The sequence below is a fragment of the Chamaea fasciata genome, unplaced genomic scaffold (genome assembly GCF_029207755.1).
Source record: "Chamaea fasciata isolate MVZ Bird 193981 ecotype frontalis unplaced genomic scaffold, bChaFas1.0.hap1 SCAF_1, whole genome shotgun sequence".
In the NCBI taxonomy this organism is placed as follows: Eukaryota; Metazoa; Chordata; class Aves; order Passeriformes; family Sylviidae; genus Chamaea; species Chamaea fasciata.
In genome coordinates, this window is record NW_027094086.1 from 5,661,900 (window position 1) to 5,683,350 (window position 21,451).

The window sequence follows — 21,451 nt, forward strand, 5'->3', positions numbered from 1 at the left end:
ATGGCAGTAAGGGGCACACAATTACATCAGACAGGTTCATTCTGTTTTCCTGCAGCTGATTATTTCTAAGACATGTGACATAGGATAGAAAGGAGTAGAGGGACTGTGGTGCTGTGCTCAGTTGGCTCTTTCTGTGGCAGCATGGAGAACTGGAGATGAAAGAGCAGGACAGTGAACTCCAAATCTTTTGCAATTCAGGTTTTTTTTTTTTCAGAGAAGATTTGGGACAGTATGTGAAGTAGCTCCTGAAGCTGGTGGCAGCATTGAAGATGTTGAATGACTGTGGTCTTGTTCCTGTCATTGATGCATTCTCCAGACTCATACAGGTCCTATTTCCCCGCTATTTCTGCTATTTCCCCATTTCTGTCACCCCATTCAACATGTGCGGGCATTGGGCCTTCCTGAAGCTTGCCTGGTATAGGACATGAGGTTAAAGGCATTATGAGCAGTGGGGCCCAAGTAAATCACCCTGGTTTTGGACATGTGTGAGAACTGAATTTTAGTAACTGTGGTCTTATTAGAGGCTTGAGTCTAACACATAAAATCTTTCCAGAGCATCATCTTACACAGGTGCTAAGAGGGACAAATTTCTCATGTCCCATGTAAAACCCTTCAGATTCAATGTTGCTGTTTTTCTTCTATGTTGCACAGGGTTTGGGCTTGAGGTTCCATTTCCAATTTTGACTATCTTTCCCTTCCTTCTGCATCTTGATTGGTGATTCCTGAAAGGCAAGCTGACATCAGCTTCTTTGGGAACTACATGGCAACTCAAAGCTTTCACTTTTGGTTTTAGCCAGTCAGGATTCACACTCTTTGTTTAACTAATCCTCTCTCCAAAACCCAAAAACATAATTTGTGAAGCCTGATTGTGTCTGTCATAGCTGGGAGTGAATGGAGCTAAAAGGGGAGTTAAAGAATGCAAAAAAAAAGAGGAATCTTTAAAAGACCGTGGCAATATTGCCATTATAATTCTCTAGTCTGTTGGGAGCAAGAGAAATTCTGTGAAACTAATGCAAGTGAGGGCACTTTGACCATGCCATCAAGCTGCTTGAGCAGATTGAATATGTTACTGAGATATGTCCTGACACCTTGCTGTCTGTTTCTTCTTCCTTTCCCTTTGTTCTGATTGCTTCCAATATCCCACTTCCCAAAGTAGAAAACCAAATAGTTCATATTCTTTGTAGTATTCTGGTATCTGTGTTAATGACATAGTTATGCAGAGCAATAAATAGATCCTGGTGTTGTCATTAAGATGGCATTAAAATCTAATCTCAAACTGCTTATCCTGTATTTGTTGTACTTTTTGTATTGTTGCTAAGCATCCTCCTTTGCCTGTGCTCATTAAAACTTCAAGTGTTAGTATCAGAGAATGGTAAACTGCTAGAATATAGGCCCCTGGTGAAGAGACATGGATATAATCCATACTCGAGGTGGAGGGGAGGAGAGAGAGGGGTAATTGTTAAACCTGTCATTCAGTGTTGACGGAAGTTGTACTTGCATTTCCCTTTACCCTGCCTTGCACTGCAAACAGCCTAGGAGAGCATTGTCCCCTGGAACACAGGACTTCCATTTGAAAACTTTGAACTCTTGCAGCAGAGCAGTAATGAAATGTAAAAGCAGCAAATGGAAATAGCTCCGAATAGAAATTCAGGGAAATATGATCTATAAGGGCAGAGGGCTTTTTAATTTAACATACAAGTACATAACACTTCACAGGCTGGTAGCTCGAGCTGGACAAGTTTTGACTACAGATAAGCTGCATATTTTTAATGCTGGAGAGTTCACCTCAGGATATGGCAGATTCTCTACCCCCTGAAATCTGAAAACCCCAGTCTCACTCACCTGAAGGTATGACTGTATAACACTTGCCTTGTTTAATGCAAAGTCAAATTTACAAAGCTCCTTCTGTCTTTAAAATACATGTTTACAATCAATGGCTACCATAAATCTAAAAGATCAGATCCCAGCATTTACTTATTTCTCCCTCAATTTGCCTTTACATGAAATTCGGCTTTTTAGTTTTTAATGGCTACAATGAGTACTTAAAAAGTGTAGGGTTCCTAAGTTTCATGATCAGGGCTCTTGTGGCCAGTGATGGAGTCTCTGACTTGGCAAAACAAAAATGAAAAAGGAGTTGCTGTTCTCCTCATGCTTGTTGGAGTCAGCAGCAGATTTCCAGGCTCACAAATGAAAGGCTGATCCTAAGTTCACCTTGAGTGGACTTTAACACAAACCATTTTTACAGTTCTTTGAAAGGCCTTGAGGTTGATCAATCAGACATACTCAATATCAGCAGACTTCAAAGGAAACGTGACCTTGCAGAATGACAGAAAAAAAAAGACACCGCATGTACTGTCCTACATGAATGACAAACATATTTAGCATCAGAGAGTGGCAGCTTGTGAAGGTGCTGTTGTTGGGGCAAAGGCCATCCCCATCAAGAGAGGCCACTGTCCCTGCTGGCTGCATGGACCCCAACACCACCTGCCTTTCTGTCTTCCTCTGCGCTTCCTCTGGGCTCTGCAGCCTCATCTCAGAACTTGAGAGCCCAACTTCAGCAATGGCCATTTTCAGGTGATGCAACACTGAGTCAGTGCAGGAGGCTGAGGTTGGACATGAATCCAGAGGATCGGCAGGTTTAGTAATCATTGAATGCAAATGATTCCTCACTGCCAGAGGAACCACTTTCAGTGGAACATGTTTCCCTACACTTGGGCAATGGTACCATAGGAGAAACAAAGCAATCCATCATGGGCAACTGCCATATCATCCAGCTCATTAAATTGCAGTGAAAGCCTAAGTAGCATATCTAATGAAGATCACTCTGAGCCATATAAAAAGTGGGGTTTGACTCCCCAGAGTGTTCTGCCCACGAACCAAGAGACAATGGTACTTAAATAAATGTGACATCCAAGCCATGGATTTCTTATGTTTAATAAAGATCTCAGCAGTCATCAATAGGTTTTTATTTTTCTGCCACCCTATTGAAATTATAAAATGTGTTGCCATTCTCACTTCCATGTAAACAATTTCTTTGAACAGTTCAGGCAGCAAGAGGGAGAGAGACTGATGCCACAAGCAAAACCCAGATGGAATAACCCACACTGAGCTTTTGTACTGAAACTCACCAGGTTTTGCCAGACTTGAGACAGAGCCAGTCTGGAGCTCACTGCTGCTGAGATTCCCAACAAGATCCCAGTTCCAGTCACTTGGTGCATGAAATTTTTGAGGAGTTGCTTTCAGCAGGACACACTGACTCCTGCATCAAAGGTATTGATCCAGCTGAGGTCAGGCCATTAGCACAAAGCTGTGTCTAAAAAGAAATCTTCCAAGTGCTTTGCTAGTCTCACTGTTGAAAAATTCAGACTGAAACTTCTAATTGTAAAGAAAGCTGTTTTCTGTTTGTTTTGTTTCCTATTCCCTGGAGACTTAGAAAACAGATTATTGTACTCTTGTTTGCAACAAGCCCTTTAAATACATGAAGCTTGTTGAAGAGCTTCTTGTGAGACTTACTTAAGTTAAATAAACACTGAACGTGCAAGTCTTTCTGCTCTGGCCATGTTTTTTCCATCTCAGGTAGTCCTCTTCTCCTCTGGACTGTTGCTGCACACCTTTTTACTGAGGTGACACATTCAAAACGGAATATGACATGGTATCTGAACTCTTTCTAGTGACAAAGGAAGGACTGTTGCACATCTTTAATGTTATAACCCCGTTTTTTCATTCCTGTGTGGTGGCAGTTTCTTTTTTTTTAACAAGGAATTCACCTTGTCATCTACTGCAATTCCACATGTTGCTACAGAGCTGCTATTGGCAAATTTTGGTATTTGTGTAAAGTGTAAGCTGAAGTCTGTGGCCTTGCGCTTGTCCCTGTTGAATTTCAGCTTCCCCTTTCCTGCCCCAGACATGTTATACAATTCTTCCAAATCATTCTGAATTCAAACCCTGTCCTCCTGTGCTCATGATGTCTCTGAGCATTATGCCATCTGAAAATTTAATAACCATACTTTCTTTTCTATCATCTAATTCATTAATGGAAGCATATGCCAGCACTGTATCCAGAGGAGACCTGGCTGAACTCCATTTCTGCATCCTTCCACTCTGACAAAGCACCATTGATAACCTTTCTGATACGTTATCAAACCAGCTTTGCACCCAATCGATCACAGTCTCATCTAGACCAAGCTGCCGGGGCTCACTTATGAAAATGCCACATGCAGCCCTTTTGAAAACCTTAGTAAAGGGGTAAGATTTGTGACAGCTACTTCTCCTTTATTCTTAAGGCCTGTTACATTGCTAAAAGTGGAGATTAGATCAGTTCAACACAATTTATTCTTGACAAATCCACACGGGCTACTTGTCCTTGCTGCTACATGAAGCAGCTGTTTCACATTTCAAGCTGTGACTTGTTATCTTCCAAGGGCTTATGAAATGTGCATTTGTTCCAGAATCTGTGCAAGTCTCAAAGGCAGGTGAGGATCATTTCCCATCCCTATCTCCCAACAAGAAATTATCTTTAATGGAACAGCCACTTGCTGTTTCAACCTCAGGAGAAAAATTCAGGGCTTGTGGGGGACCAGGACTGCAGCAGAGCTCAGTAGAACACAAGCACATCCAGGCTGGAAGGATTTGGTAGGGTCTGTTCCATGTCATGGCCAGTCCTGATATAATCTGGGTGGCCCCACAGTGAGAGTGGAGGGCTACTCTTGCAGTTTGGGGAATGCAACTCAGAAACATGTGGGATGACACTAATTTCCATTTGCCTACTTGGCTGCTGTGCAGAGGATTTCAGCCTGGTCTTGACTTGGAGAAAAGGCAGTCACTGGGAGGAGGAAAAGACACAAGTCTCGAGGTACCTAACCCATTTTGATCTTGTCCTGTCAGCTGGGAGACCTCCTTGATTTTTTTTCCTGTGTCCTATTTTCAAATGAATGTCCTTAATCCTGTTTCTCAGACTCAGAACAGGCCTGAGCAGCATGAAATTTCTCAGAAGGCAGTTGGAAACTGAGAGTTTTGACCCTGAAGTAACTAGCTTCAGTAGCTCCCAGCATGTGTCTGTGTGTGTTCCCTGGGCAGCTATGTCAACTGGACGATATCTGCACCCTTCCACTTGTAAAAAGGCTCAGATCAGCTCAGACATCTTCTTTTGATGTAGATGAAAGGAGGATTCCTTCTTGTTCTCAACACAAGCACTGCCTGTTAGGAGGATGTCTCTTTGCATTGGGTCTGTATCTTCACAGAAAGAATAAGGGGAAACCAAAAAGTTATCTCACATGGTCTAAATATCTAAAATATCTGCCAGACTGACTGCTCCTGCATCATTTTCACACATAAAATACTGTTGCACTTCAGCTATTTCTAAACATCCACACAGCGATAACAGCAGGGTACTGTGTCTAGTTGCTATTGGCAAAGTTTCCTTTTCAGGTCTAAAGTAGGCCTTACCCAGACTGAATAACTGATTTGTTCTTAGAGCACTAAGGAACCTAAATTATCCCTTATTCCATATATATCTATATATCTATATCTATATCTATATATCTATATATAGATATAGATATATAGATTTTTTTTTTCTTTTCAACAACGAGGTTCAAACACTTTGGCCATGCCCTTGATTCACTCTTCTGTTTGGTGGTGTCTGGGTTTGCATAAATGTGAGGGGAATATGGGACTTAGAGGCGGAGCTTCTCTGTAGACTCTTTTTGAGCTGATAACTCTCAAAAAGCTGCCTGCTCTTCCAAGGACTTTGACTTGATGACCCTGCTTGTTCTTTGCAGTTCTGTGTTCCCAGTTATATCTTTGTTTATTAGATGATATTGCTTGTTGGGAACATGCTAAACTGATGCTCTGTATAAGACTTTTTCTATTTGAATTGTTATTTTTCTGTAGCTTTTTGTTCTGTTCTTTTATATCCCACGCAAGCTGACCAGTTCTGCACAGTTCTGCCATATTCTGCACAGTCATATATACTGGAATTTTTTTTGGTGTTTTTTCTAAAAAAAATTTTGATGATCTGACTGAAAGAAGCTACAAAATAAAATAAGTGCTCCAATTCCATGTGTATATGTATGTATATGTGTATATAAGGATTCTGCATCCTCATTCAGCAATGCCATTTGGCAGATGTCCTGTACAGATCCCAGTTCTTTGCCCTGTTTTAATATTCAAAGCACTTTATAGACTGTTCTTGATGTCATTGTGTTCATGTCAGACCTTCAGAGAGAAAGGATAATAATGGTCTGACATTACACAGGAAAAATAACATTTGCTTTATTTGAATTAGGTAGATTGTCACTAGAAATGTCTTGCATTTCAGACTGGTAGAAAGAGCATAAGCCAAAATGATTTTTCTGTCTAGAGAACACCACATAGGGTATTTTGTGATTAATTTTCAAAATCAAATGTGCTTTTCAGTTTAAAAATCTTCCCTTGCCCCCTCCCACATAAATTTAAATAAGAACAGTGCTTCATTTAAGAACTATCAAACGTTTGTCAGTAACCCAAACCATTCTGTGATTTTTCAATTTTACATGGGCACCTTCTGCCCAGGCTGAAGCTCCCTCCTGGCCAAGCTTCTTCTCTGCCCATTCCACATCATCTTGAAAACTTTTCTCTTCCAGGTATGTTTAGTTATTCTAAGGAAGGTACAAGCTTCTCCCTTCTTGATGCTTTTACCTGGCCAGGTTGTTGCATTTACTGCGAAGGAAATCAGCAGGGCTGCCTTTTTACTTCTCACCTTTGAAAGGAAAACACATGAACAACATGTGAGTTTTTCTTTCAGTGAGAAATTCTGAATCCCTTCACTTTTTTACAGCCCCCTCCACTCCAGCAGTTTTTGCTCTAAAAATAGTGTTTGTTTCTCAATTAAAATCAACTAATTTTTGAGCTAATATGTGAATTAAAACAAAACATGTTTGGGACTGAATTACAAATCTCTGTGGGATAAAGGACACCCCAGTAATAAAAGGGAAAGATGCAAAGTCACTGAGTATGAAAGTGCAACTTTGATCTCTAGTGAAGTCTACTTTTGTTCCACTTGCTTCTGTACAACTGCAGCAATTTAGTGCACTTGACCTTTACTGTGAGATTTAGAAAGGAAATGTTTGATATTCTACTCTATTTTCAAGAAACCTAGGAGGCAGATAAGTAATACTGCTGCCTTTTCCAGATTGTTCCCTGAATAATTTCTTTGATACACAATCAGAATTCAGAGCCCTTGATTTTTTGCTCAACAAACTCTTAGGAAGTAAGAAACTGGCACTGAACACAGTGAATTTTGACATCACTTGTCCCTTCACTCCAGTTTTCAATAGGTGCAAATCTGCTTGCCCTGAGTGTTAGCATTCTGACTTTGTTTCCTCTGTAGTTTGTATGACTCAGGAATCAGTTATAATTTTCACATGAAATTACCTCTACAGGAATCCCATCAAAAACCCACACAGAATCTGCAGCACAGAAATGAATCTTTTCTGCCCTGTTCACTGGTGAGGTGTACTGGCTATTATATGAAGTGGATGAATCATGGATGAGAGGGACATTGATTTAAATTCTTTCCATGTTCATTTTACTCTTGAATTTCAATATACAGCTCTAAATACCTGCACAGAGCATTCCAGCATTATTTTTGCCTTTTTAAAAGACAGAGTTGGAATGTTTTTTCCAATTTCCATTAAAGCTTCGCATGCTGAGCTTTGCAGGACCATCACTAAATTAGAACAGTATAAAATATCAACACAATATCTATCCATAAACAATTGAATGAAGCTCCTGTACTGGGAACTGCACTAAGAGAGAGCTGCAAAGCTGCACATACAATGTTTTAGACCATGATTCAGAACTAAGGTATGATGGTGAACACTGAGGGGAAAGGAGTGGTTTTTAGGAAGGAGCCTTTTGAGGGTAGCATCCAGGTCTCTTAAGTTCCATCCATGTAGTGAAGTTGGTAATTCCAGAATCCAGTCTGTGGCACTGGCCACTTTGTATGGTAAAGACTGAACTTTCTCACAGAATAACATCTGTCATTATTAATGAAGTACATAGGCTTTCTCTTTAACCCTCCCACTCACTTCCTTTTCAGTGATATTTACTGAGTAAATCCCAGGTGCATTTTTTTAAATTATTATTTTGTGTCCTCTTTCCTTCCTTGCAACCAAGAGCAACCCAGACAGTGGAGTTTCAGACAGGATTCTGTTGCACCTATCGAAGGATGCTTAACTTCTGTACACAAGTAGCTTTTCCAAAATGGTCTCCAAAATGAAAATGAGATTTCACAACAGCAGGTGTTCTGGTGCCTCTGTATTACTGTTTTTTTTGGGTTTTTTTTTCCTGATACAAGAGAATTTTATGCAGTGTTCAGTAGGTATTGTATTGTGGATTCATAAACTCCCCACAGATAACAATGCTAGAGGTAGCAGCAGGGATCAAGAGCTACAGCATATTTGTGTGGAGAAATTCTATAAATGAAAAAGTGCCATGAAAATGCAAGGCATGAATACATTGCAGCCTCCTCAGCTTTCAGACCTGTCAAAGGTCTCAGTAAATGTAATTATAGCAGTCACATGCTTGCTTCATGCCATGTTAACAGAACAGAAGGAAGACATAGAGTGGCTGATAAACTCCTTGATCCAGATTTAATTCAGTCATTCACATGTGGAAAATAAATTGCATACAGAAGTATTTTTCGCTGCATTTAAATGGTGAATTATCACAACAGTAAGTGTTCTGGGCCATTTTGTATCTGCTTCAATAACTGAACAGAAAACCACACCCTTGCCTCCAGAAATTAAAATCAACTTATTACAAGACTACGGTCAATAAGCATTCATGTTCACACTTGTCTGTCTGGACTAATGCCAAGGGATTTGAGAAAACAGCAAGTGGAGAGAAGATATCAGATTACAAGGACTGCTGTTAAGTCTCTGTTTACTGGACCAAGGCTTGAAAAGTCATCAGGAAACATGGTGAACAACAAGCCAGCATAGCGAGGGTCACAGGATGCTTGTCTTTACTAAGGGAGAGCAGTGATGTGCTGAATTGGGTACAAGAGGAAGACAAGGCAATGACATTACACAGGCTGCTTGATTTAGCTGCTGTTTACTCGCCCATCAAAGGAGTCTCAGGGTAGACTAAATTCTGTATGCTGGCCCACAGCAGCATCTCATTTTATATAGATTTTTCTGGCCGCTGACTGTTTTTATCAACATCTCTAGAACAACAACAAAAAAGAGCCAAGTCAGTAAGACCTGTGCAAGTTATTGAAGAAGCTTAAATCCTTTGGGTTAGAAGCAGTAGTTTCTATCCATTTTTTATATAATGACTGTGGAAGTTGTCTGTGAGCACCAGAAAGTGTTTTCAGAAAAGATTGCTTTTATCTGGTTGACAGTCTTCTATTTATAGTTGGCAAATATTTCATGGTTCAGGTTTATGAGCACACTGTAGACTTTGGTATAATGATTTTAGCTTAAGCCACTTACAGCCAATGCAGCAGGTTGCACATGAGGCTTTTTGCTGGGGGGAGCAATAGAGGATGCAGCACTTACCATCATTTCAAAAACTCAGAGCTGCTAGCCACAAAGCCCAATGATGAAGAAAAAAAAGTGCAATGCCTCAGAAAGTTAAGCTTAATACTTTGCTTTGTCAGTGAATAACAAAAAAATTTAGAAGTAAGGTACCCAAAAGCTGTGAGTCCCTTTGCTTTAATACATTCAAGTATGACTCCGAGGAAAAAGAATTCCAAGCAGAAAGTCTGCATCTCATGGGGGTCCTGGCTGACTCTAATCATTGATAAAGATGCAGCTATCTTTGTGCTCTATCCCGTGGGATTCCTTACCCAGAATTCCAAAATACTGTTGGACAGATATGGAGAACAATGACATTACAATGCTGTGTTCTTCCCTGGATGCAAAGCAATACTGCTTTGTGTGCCAGTCAGACTGATAGGGAGAAAGAATAAAAAAAAAGGTGCCCTGAAACTTAAGCATTGAGGAAGGGATCTTTTTCAAAGCTGAAACAAGAATAAGGATGTGAGTTTTTAATGTTTCCCACTCAGAATTGCAGGGGCTTGCATGCTATCCCTAGTAGTGCAGGGAATACTTTTTCCCAAAGAGATTAAGCTGTGCCAGCATCTGTCATTCAGATCAGTCCATTATTTACGACATGGGAGCTGTCAGGTTAGATCCTAGACATGTTCCCTGCAGGCTTAAGCCTTGTACCCCAGGCAAGCACACACAGAGAGTGTCACTGACATCCCACGGGAGCCTGGATCTGCTTGAGATGGATTACAAGATCCTTGTAGAGTAGACAGTGAGGAATAATAATGTGAATCATCATGACAATGTTCAAAATGTGTATCTTACACATGCCTTGTACTCTATCTAATATGTCCACTTCTTTGGAAAACTTTCTTTGGGCTATTAATTTGTGTTGAAATAACCCCAAATATAGAGCCATACTAACATTTTTAGAGGTGGATATATAAAGCTTGTGAGGGTTTGCCGAGATGAAGGGTACCATAACCTGTAGTGTGTCTTGTTGCTGGAGTCTATTTAATAACTATAGAGACAGGATTTTCTACCTTACTTCATTATCTCAGACTCACAAATGCACTTTGCCACACAGTGTTTGCATTCATCAGGATTCATCTTCCCTGCAGGGAGGTTGCTGTTGGCCTGGGATATTTGGGAAGGAAGTCATGTCAGTCTGCATTGAGCTAGTGCTCACACATACAACCCTTAGTGGTGAGGTCCCTGAGTGTCCCCCTGGACTTGGCTTCATGCATCTGTCCCACCTCCAAGGCCTCCCTCCACTCTCAGAGTCTTTTCTCCAGTCAGGATCTTCACCTTCTGCTTTCCAGGTCCCCAACTTCTTCTCAAAAACACTTATTCTTTTCAGCTATAGGTCTCCTTTCCAGACTGGGAGCCCTCAGTTTTCCCAGTCTGAATGGTCTAGGTACAGAACTACAGTGACCAGCCTCCTCTCTGGGGGTCCTTTTTCACATCCCTTTACTGATAGGAGGATTCAGGATGTGCCATTTCTGTTTAGACCAGAGTTCATAAAAATTTACAGCCAGCCTCTATGTTGCAGCAAACAGGTTTTCTGCTTGAGAGTTCAGTTTGATCTCAAACGTTTCCCAAAAACAAAGAATCATGGAATGGTTTGGATTGGAAGTGACTAGAATCATTGGTCACTTAGGATATTCAAGCAGTCTTAAAATGTTCTCTCTAGAAAGTATCACTGCTGCTCCAGAAAGAGTACCATTTTTGAAATTTCTGTGTATGACTTAAGAGTAAAGTGCATCCACTCCTCTCATCTCAATAGCTGTTTAAATATGCTACTTCCATAAATCCATGAGAAATCAATCAAAACCAAGCAGTCCTTACTCTTCTTTACCTCAGCACATCTTTCTCCCTTTTTCTCCCTTTTTGTTGGAGACACAAATTATGATAGTCACTGTGTTGCCCCATGCTCTGTTTTTCCAGCTACTGAACTGAGGTCTCTGACCATAATTCACTCACTTGTTCCTAGAAGGTTGAGTCTGGAGCAGGTCCTGTTCCACACACACTTGGAGAACAGAAAACTGAGGCAAAAGCAGAAATCTTTGCTGCTTTTGATTTTGATTATAAGCTCCTATAGGCAGAGCTGAGTAGCATCTCTTCTGTTTATTTCCATGTATAGGAGCTTTGAAGATGGTTGGTTAATAATGGTTTTCCATGTATTGTGTAAAAACTATAGAATTGTTTAACTGTTGGATTGTTGTGATGTTCGGGGATGAGATTTCTGGCATGGAGTGGTTGGTCTCTCTGCCTTGTCCTCACTCTTCGTTAGTCACAGAGGCCAAATTGTTCAGTGTCAAAGTAAACATTTCAAAGTTCACAGCTCAGCAGCTGGTGAGTCACTCCTGAGTCAAGGGGAATGTCAATGAGAAGAGATGCTCTGTGAGTGGTGATTAGTTTCTGTAGAGAGATTCAGTGATTCATTATCAGATCTGGCTGCGTTTTAATTGCAAAGGTTAGAAAACTGTGTTTTGACCTAGGGATTAATGGGGAGAATAACACATTTTTTGATGGCTGGAATGTCTTAGCTGAAACTTCTGCTGAGATCTGCTTGTAGCCATTAGTTGTACTTGTCTTTCTTGTCTTTAATTTGTATCTGTGCACTGGCATTTACAAGATGAGTCTTGTGCAGGGGTTGCCTTGGAAAGCTGTGGGGACAGAATAGAACAGTGGTCTCTGACCTAAAAAGATATTATCAATGTAGAGCATGAAAAAAAATCTAGGTAACTAGGTATGTGTGGGGAAGTATAAGCAGAAAAGAAAGCAATACAGATCTCGTGGAAATCTCTGAAAGAGGCAAGGATTTGAGAAGCAGTCATGTGGGTCACACAAGGGTAATCTAATAGGAAATCAGACGGAATGGGTGTGATTACGCTGGCACAACAGGGAGAAGTCAGACTTTTCATTTATTTATGCAAGAAAAGCCATTTTTTTGCTTTTAACAACAAGTGAAAAGGATTCTCTCTTCTGGAGAAGTCAGTGAACATAGAGGAGGAGAAAGAACTGTGTGTGGTTGATTGAAAGAAAGATTTTATCATCATAACTGAGCTAGTCAGCCAGATAGGGTTAAGATTATGCAAGACTTGTCCTCATTTCTGTTACTTGTAATGTTGCCAAATTTTAATTATCCTGGCTGAATTTTTTTATGCTGGGTGTGTGCCTAAAACTGAAGGGTGTGTATGTGTCTCTGTGTGTTTTACTATTTCAGTCATTCTGAAACCTGAGAAACGAAGAAAGATTTTTTTTTTTTTCCATGTGAAACAAAGACACCAACCTATTTTATTTCCTCAGGAGGCTCTAATGCACAGAGTACCTGAAAATCCAGTTGTTAATATTAATGCCACAGATGTGTCTTTTGGCTGGCTGGAAACAGATATCCAAGTTTGTAAATTTTGGAAAACATGGTAGAAGGCAAAAAGCTCCTGAGACATGGGAGCTCTCCCAGCACCACCATAAACAGGGGTAGCACCTGCAGCTCCCACAGGCTGAGCAGGACCTTCTCTTCATTGTCCTATCACAGGATTATCACAGGACCCACGGTCTTCCTGAGGATCAGCATCCACATCAGTTTCCTGAAGGTTCATCAGGTAAGGGTTAACATGCACAGATAGAGGAAAAGAGAGGAGAGATGAACTGTTCTCTAGGCTTGATTGACTGATTGGCCAAATCTCTGTTGACTTCAGGGAAAGTTGGACACCTACATGTTGACATCTATATGTAAGTACTTGAATGTGGAATTCAATCCCAACCCTCCTATCTCTGGAAAACTGGAGATAAAGGCTGTTGACAGCAGAAGGTGTTGACAGAGAATGAGTGATGACAACAGAAAGCCTGTGGCTTGTGTTCAGGGCTGCTTTTTGTGCAGGGACCACGATGAGGGAAAGGAGATTCTGGATAAAGCCAACAGTGGAAGGTTGCATTCCAACAGATCTGAGGGCAAAGTCCAAGGACCCCAGATACCAAGAGACACCAGACTGGAAGGAAAGACAGTTGGAGTGGGCAGGCAACAAGAAGATTAAAACAGAGCAAGTAGTAGAGGACTATTTTTATTGAAGGAAACTACTTTCTGAAAGAAGGATAGGAACAACAGTTTTTATTCCCCCCACAAGAAAAGCAAAATAAGGCTCAAAGGATGCCCTTGTATAATATGCAACAGAAACAAATTCCTAAACTTGAGAATATCTATGTCATAACCTAATTTCTTCATAAAATAAGGGACAGATGGAGAAGAAAGAATTGTGTCTTTCATTAAAAGCAAAACAGAAAAAAGATCATCAGCAACAAAACATTAAAAAGTCTTGAAAAAACCTCTTGCACACTCTCCATAGCCACACAAAACATGGTGCTCTCAGCTGGCAATGATCCTATGCAGGGTCTTGTATAGACAAAGTTCAGATCAGAGGCTGGGAAACAGCACAGCCCTGAGCAACTCATCCACTTCTCTCTCCATCATGTTTACACCCAGAGTGAATCTTTGGCCAATCTATATTTCTTCCTTAGTCTTTTGAGAATAATACCATTAATTTTGTTAACTAGTTTTTGCAACACAGCAAAGTATAAGCAATTATCTTGCTGAATTACAGCAAATCTTACCTAGTATTTCTGCAAGCCCTCTAGCACTTACCCAAAACTTGACTTCAGATACCTTTGCAGGACCTTCACAATTTTCTGTTTCAGACTATCAGTGGTTCATTCCAAATGTGAGAAAGTTACTGTGAAAGGCTTCAGTTTGTGTTTTTAGACTTCTGTTGTCACATAGATGGATTTTATAATTAGTATTTTGCAATGCCCAGGAGCCCTGGTCATGCATCAGGAACCCTCTTGCCTTAACAACTGTACAAATACAGGAACAATGAGCTCTCCTTCCTTGTGAATAGCATCTCTTCCCCTTTAATAAGATGTAGTTTTGTTGAAGTCAGGTCAAACTCTGTTGTCAGCTACCCTGGAGTATATCTAAAGCCACTTTGTTGTTATTTCAACAAAAACACAGAGTACACAGCAAAGTTTTTGCTTCAAAGTAAATGCCCTTCTCAGTGTGAAATTGCCTCCTTCAGCAGAAACCTCTGTCTCTGAGCTCTGCTGCTTAATCCGCCAGGCGCTGACAGTGAATGCACTGAGGGCCAGCAGTGCCAACTGGCAGCTCAGTTCTTGGGTAGATTAAACCAATTATTGCTGCTCTTTGTCTCCCTGCTTCATGCTCTCCCCTGACTTCCCAGGTCTTTCTGTTAACACATGATTTTATATGAATGCTACAGAGTTTTGCCATCTCTGTGTAAGGATGTTCTTGTGGCTCAGTGCTCCTGAATACACTGCTGGTGTTGCGCAGACAGACCAGCCAGAGGTTCTGGTGCACTGGAAGATGCCCTGTGTGTGGTTTTCTGCTTCCTTTCCTCTTTAAAAACCTGTTGTTAGGTTGTTTTTCTGGTTATGAAGGCTGAACCACCCAGTGATTACCCTCATTTGGATTTTCCTGCCTCCCCAGAATCAGATTCATGGTGGTGCTGCTGAATGGGTGAGTGGAGGTATAAAGAGAGGTTGATTTCTCTGAGGGTTTTAGGTCTTCTTTTCACTTCTGGTGTAGAAAAAGGGATGTTTCCTACTGTGGGATTGGGGAGGGTGGTAGAGCCTCCAATGGTGCGTGCACAGCACAGTGCAGCGTTACCATCTCTTCCTTCTCATCCATTCACTGTAGACCTTCAGGGGGCAGAAAAATCTACCCAGTGACACTTAGAGATGGTTTGAATATTTTAATATCTGAAAAAAACCCTAGGCTGACAGGAGTATTCTGAAGACTGAAAAACTATCTATTTTATATGGTAATTTCCATTGAATGGTACTGGGGCTGTTCTCACAAATGAAAGAACAATAATGAGGCCAGGACTGTGCTCTACTTTTAATGAATATTTTTGCACTGGACTGTGCACAACTAGTGTATATATATATATATATAAAACCATATCCAGTATTTCATTGTATGTTCATTTCCTATCTCCAAGGCTTTTATTCTGTAAGCATTTACAGTTACACACCCTGTGGCTGAACTAGAGAGTACTTTCAGTGCTACACCAATCTGATGTTTCTAGGCCTTCAGCAAACAGATTTAATCATTTTGTAGGTACATTTAGCTGCAACGACCAAGGAAGCTTCTCCTCCAGTTCTCCAGCATGACGGTCTTCCAGAGCTCCTTGCCAAATGGAATGTTTTGACATTGATGGATCCTTGTAATTTAACATGAGCCATACCAGGTCTTCCAGAAGCAGTAGCAAAAACATGTTCCTGAAAAACCAGAACATCCATGAATATTCCACCCACACGTCATGTGTCTCTTTGCCATGCAAATAGAAAACTGAGGGCTCATACCAGACACAAATCCCACAGCAACATGAGAACTAATATTTGACACTTCTGAAAAGTGATTATTAATTATTTCACAGCCAAATGATTTTATCAAATATTCTCCAGTGGATAAATCAAGGATTGGAGGGTTGGTTTAGAACTGCTTCTGTAGCATCAGTGCTACAGTATGACTTCAGGATGTCTTCATCCTAGCCCCTCCTTTTCCTAGATCGGAGTTGTTTCACATATACTGCACTGAGTCAATAAGCCCTGATGTGATTTCATATCTTTCATACATGTTACAGCAAAATAGGTGAAAAACTTCCCGATTCAGGATTTTTCATCAAATATTAAGGCTTCTCAAGAAAATGTCCTACCTACAACTGATACGTCTCACACATATGTAGTATCTTGTAGTCTTGCTAATGGGAGTAAAAATTGAGCAACAAAGCTCCCATGGCAGAGAGACAGGGGACTCAGGATTCATGATGGACACTTTAACTTTACAGTTTCTACTTGTCTGGTCTCCATCTTAATCCAAATGACCACCTCTGTGGCAAAGGTGGTCCCAACTGACCAGGTGATGTCCCAGCTGAACCCACAAATTCCGCTGTCATCCATTTAAGCTCATGCTCAGTGTATCACCACAGAATCACAGAGGGGCTTGGGTTGGAAGGGACCATAAAGATCACTTCGTTCCAACCCTCTGCCATGGGCAGGGACAACTTCCACCAGATGAGGCTGGTAAAACCTCATCCAAACTGAGCACTTCCAGGGATGGGGCATCCACAGCTTTCCAGGCAGCCTGCGCCAGGGCCTCACCAGCCTCACCCTATTTGAAAACCCCTGTATGAAGCACCTTAGTCTGCCACAACCTCTCGTCTCAGAGGGAGATGCTGATCCAATTCTGTGTCTGGATTGCACACGAACTGCAGAACAAAGAAAAGTCAATGAAGGAAACCAAGGAGCTGTTGAAGTGATTGCACTGAGCTGGCTGGTGACATTTTCATCAGTAGCCTAATGACTGACAACAATTTTCAGCTGTTTGTCGACACTTACGGGTGAGATCTCAGTGCAAAACATCTGAAGGATTTCCTCCAGGTACAGTAATTGGAGCATAATTAAAATCATTTTCAGAGGGAGCATATACTGTTCCCTCCCTGGGAACATGGAGATCTTTCCTCCCTGTGCTACAGCTCAGCTGCATCCATCAATGCAAGAGCCAGGCTTCACACTACATTTCTTACCTATTTCTGACTAATTTTTAAGGCCTCTGCTGCACAGAGAAAACAGAAACAAAAAAATCAAGCAATACAAGATTGGCATCTCTCAGCCACTCCCTTTGCCAGCTGCTGAGCCTTTCCCTTTGATCTGTCTCAGCAGGGAAGAGGCAGCAAGTTTTCCACCTGTTCCAGCTTATGACCTTGCTAAATCATTTAAGTTCACTGTTTCCTGTAAATACATATATATAGTAAGAGTTTCCAAAGGAAATCCCATTAACAGTGTTAGCAGCTGAAATTAAAGGACCTCTTCCATCTCACCAAGCACAGCCTCCTAGAACTTCATTTTCCCCCTCTGAAGGTGGATTTTTCACCCTGATCTCCTTATGTGGGTCATAATGTCTGAAGAAGACATCCTCTACATTTTATGAATTGCTTTGGTCTTCATATTGGCAGAGATTTTTTTTTACTAGTCCAAAACCTTTGTCTTCAATCTGATAAAGTTTCCATACTTCCAGTTGTGGAAGACCAGAGATATTCCTGGTATTGGCTAAGAGTTGGATGTGTTTTCATTCTCACCAGACGCACTCGCTTGCGGGTATTGATCCTACACAATTCTGCTGATGATATTTGCTAAATCCCTTTGAGGGCTGAGCAATAAGAGCAGCTCACTCAGCACCAACAGTAGCCTGAGAGTTTTGTTGGGTGCCTTTTGATGATTAAATGGCTTTCAGTGGAAAATTATCCCTTTTATCAAAGTTTTTCCTCACCTCAACTATAAAGCAAAAACTTTCTGAAATATATTTCAGGGCAGCCTGGAACAGATTGCTCTTGCCCTTATCTAATTTTCTCTTGAAAAATCATCTCAGATTTTCATCTTCCCTCAACCTCACCTTCCCTTTATTTAAACTGTGTGAGCCAAATCTCCTTACATTTCTTCCCCATTTCATCTCTTGCAGGAGTTTTGCCACCTGGGCTATGGATGCTGCTTTGTTTCAAGCTATTTTGAAACTTCACTACTTCAATTTCTTCGAGTCTGGGCAAAACACTAGCATGGCAGACATCATTAGCAAGATTAGGTCAAACCTATCCTTTCATAGGTGGATGCTGCAGACAGAAATATTCATCTCCCTACATTCTTCAAAACAGGTACTTGAACATCAGAAGAAGTTATATAAGGTGTTTTCCTTCTCCAACATGTTGCTTTTTCAAATACATAGCCCTGCCAGGCATGCTAAACAACATGCACAGCACAGTATTGATTAGCATGTCATTAGTTTCACAAGCAGAGCCTGGGACTGTGGGTATGCTGTGAGGGAGCCTGGAGATGCTAATGAAAAGCTGTGAGCAGAATGAAGATGGACCCTGCTCAAACATCAGCTCTGAGGAGCTGCATTGGAACAGCTCAGGCGTACAGCTGGCTGTAAATGGGAGCCTGTACTCAACAGGACAAAGTGTGGCAGCCTGATTAAAATCTGTGCTGATCTGGAGCAGCCCCACTGAATTTAACGTATATTAAATCACAGAATAATTTAGATTGTAAAGGACCTTTAAGATCATTGAGTCCAACTATTGACCCAGCACTGCCAATTTAAACACTAAACCACATCCTCAAGAACCACATCTACACATCTTTTAAGTATCTCGAGGGCTGGTGATTCCACTGCTCCCATGGGCAGCTTGTTCCAGTGCTTGACAACTTTTTGGTGAAGAAATTTTCCCTAACATCCAATCCAAACCTCCCCTGGTGCAACTTGAGGCTGTTTCCTCTTGTCCTGTAGATTTTTACTTGGGATAAGAAGCCAAACCCCACCTGGCTACAACTTCCTTCCAGATAGTTTGAGAGAGCAAGAAAGCCCCTCCTGAGCCTATTTTTCTCCAGAATAAACTACCCAAGCTCCCTCAGCTGCCCCTCATCAGTCTTGTGCTCCAGACCCTTCCCCAGCTCTGCTGCCCTTCTTTGGTGTCAGCTGAGACTGTTTAGTTGAAGGAGCTCTTTCCAAATCCCTCTGTCTTCTCTCTCTTCATCCTCCCCCTGTGCTTGGCTCGTGTAGGGCAGGCCTTCTCCCAAACACATTGCATGGACTAACTTCACTTCTGCTTTGAAACCCTCTGTGACAGGGAAGACCAAAATGCTGGAGTAAGTAGGACTCAGCAGGGAACATTTATTAGGCCAGGGAATAAGGCTGTATCAAAGAAGGAGAATGTACCTGAGAAAACACACGTTCATTTGTTCTCCCTCAGCCCAAATCCTCCTCTCAAAAGCAGCACACTGATCAAGGAGATTAACACAGAGAAAAAAAGCAGAAAATAGAAAGCAAAACTCCAAGGAAGTAATGATTTTTGCTTTTTCCATGGTGGCAACTCAAGACTAAAATATTTCAGGAATATCTACAATGAAAATAATGATGTTATCTCAGATTCAGGCAAAGATGGACACTTTTTTTGGTGGTCTTTTGCACTGATTCTGTGGCAATTCATGTTCCTGGGAGGCAATGACAAGCCCTGCTCTGCTATGGGGTGGTTACAGCACATCAGCTGTCATGACAGGGGAAATGTATGCTGTGAAGCAGCAGTCCTTCTTCCTACCTATCGTTTAAGAGAAAAAAAAATAAAATAAAAACAACAACAACAACAAACAACAACAACAACAAAACAAAAAACAAACAAACAAACAAACAAAACCCAAAACCCAAAAAACCCAAAAGGTGATAATTAGTTCTCTTTAGGAGGTCTGAGTGAACATCAGGTATCTTTTACACAGGCTGCTGGGCAGTTTTTATTAGGAACAGATTTAGTTCATGACTAATCTGAACCATATTTAAATCATGACCTCACTTATTCATTAATTTCTATCTCAATAGGATGCACTGGAATGAGGAAAATCATCTGTGTGCTATTTCTTCACATCACTTGTTTATATCTGCAATCATCTTTTTCACTAGAATGTATCAACCTAAAAAAAAAAAAAAAAAAAAATTGCTAGAGCTGGGAAGAAACCCCAGCTGTAAATCTGAGTATTTTGGGACCATAGCACATTGCTTCCCCTGGAAGCATTTCTTTCCTTTTTAGGTGTAATCATGCAGGAAGTTTAACATGGAAACCAACAAAGGAAATTCTTACTGATTTATTCAACACTATAAAGGTGTAGCAGGAACGCAAGAAGATATCTCTGAAGTGCCTTTTAAAAATGTGAACTACGTAGTGAATGGATTTTAAAGTGAAAGTCTGGAAAAAATAATTAATTCAAAGTTTGTTCATGATGCTCAAAGCAAAAATACATAAAAGGAGAGAAAGTGGGGGGAAAAAAGTTTATGCAGGCATTCCAGTGTAAAAGCTTCCTGCTGAGGAGAAAAGGAAGAAATCAGAAATGGTTATATCCACAATCCAAAATAGAATTTTCTTATGGGTTATGAATTAACAGAAGTTTATATCCTTGAATCTAAACTGTAAAAATTAATGACTCACTTAAAAGTCCAGAGTCATACTGCTAGATTTCAGATACTTACCTTAAACCACTGCACGTGTCTATTTGGCAAACGTTTCTTCTATAGAGAGACAGAATCTTCTTTAGAGTAATTTGTCCCATCCTGAGGTCTGGAGGACCCTGGCTCTCCCCAGTGGCTGCACAGGCTCCTTAGAGAATAGATCAATGTTTTTCTACTTGCTGGATAGAGTCTGGACCTCAGTATTACTCTGGGTAATATTTTTTTAGAGTTCACATATTAATCCCAGATACGAAGACATAGGCTGTAAACTGGAAGTATTCATTAGATAAAGAAGGCAAAGTTTGTTCATTTCAAACCTTGATATAAAAGTTACTCAAACAGCTCACAGACATCCAGTGAGATTCTTACAATCACATATTTTCTAATGCAAATGGAGTCTCTGGAGCTATTTATGAAGGCAAAAAAAACCAACCAAACAAAAAAAACCCCATACTGAAACTGGCAACCTTTCAAACAAAACATTTAGCTTTATCTACTTGGCTTGGTAAGAACAGGTGAGTAAGATAAGTAGTGATTATCTGCCCCTATGTGATTACAACTCTACCAGTGTTTGAATGGGATGTGATGGCACCTGGGCATGGCAGCACTAAGGAGCAGCAAAGCTGGATCCGTGCTCTGGCAGCATCCTGCTCATCGTATCAGAGCACGAGGTGGATGTTATCACTGGCAGGAAAGCTGGGAGCAAAGCTGGGCTTCAGTCAATGCCTTCCTGTTAGGTCTGGGGGAAGGACAGTAGGAATTGTTTTGGGTTTGAGATGTTAATGAGACAGTTAAATGGGATGGGGCATAAATTATCGGTCTGCTTAAAAGATCTTGTTTCTGGTGTGTAGAG

The 21,451-nt window shown here is 40.9% G+C and overlaps 1 long non-coding RNA gene across 1 annotated transcript; it reads right to left on the reverse strand.

The window, feature by feature from the left end:
• Positions 1-15,286: 15,286 nt before the first annotated feature.
• On the reverse strand, positions 15,287-21,112 carry LOC136301230 (uncharacterized). Its single transcript, XR_010723816.1, has 2 exons — positions 20,620-21,112; positions 15,287-15,830 (listed from the first exon to the last, which is right to left on the reverse strand). It is a non-coding gene; the product is annotated as an uncharacterized lncRNA (long non-coding RNA).
• Between the last annotated feature and the right edge of the window lie 339 nt (positions 21,113-21,451).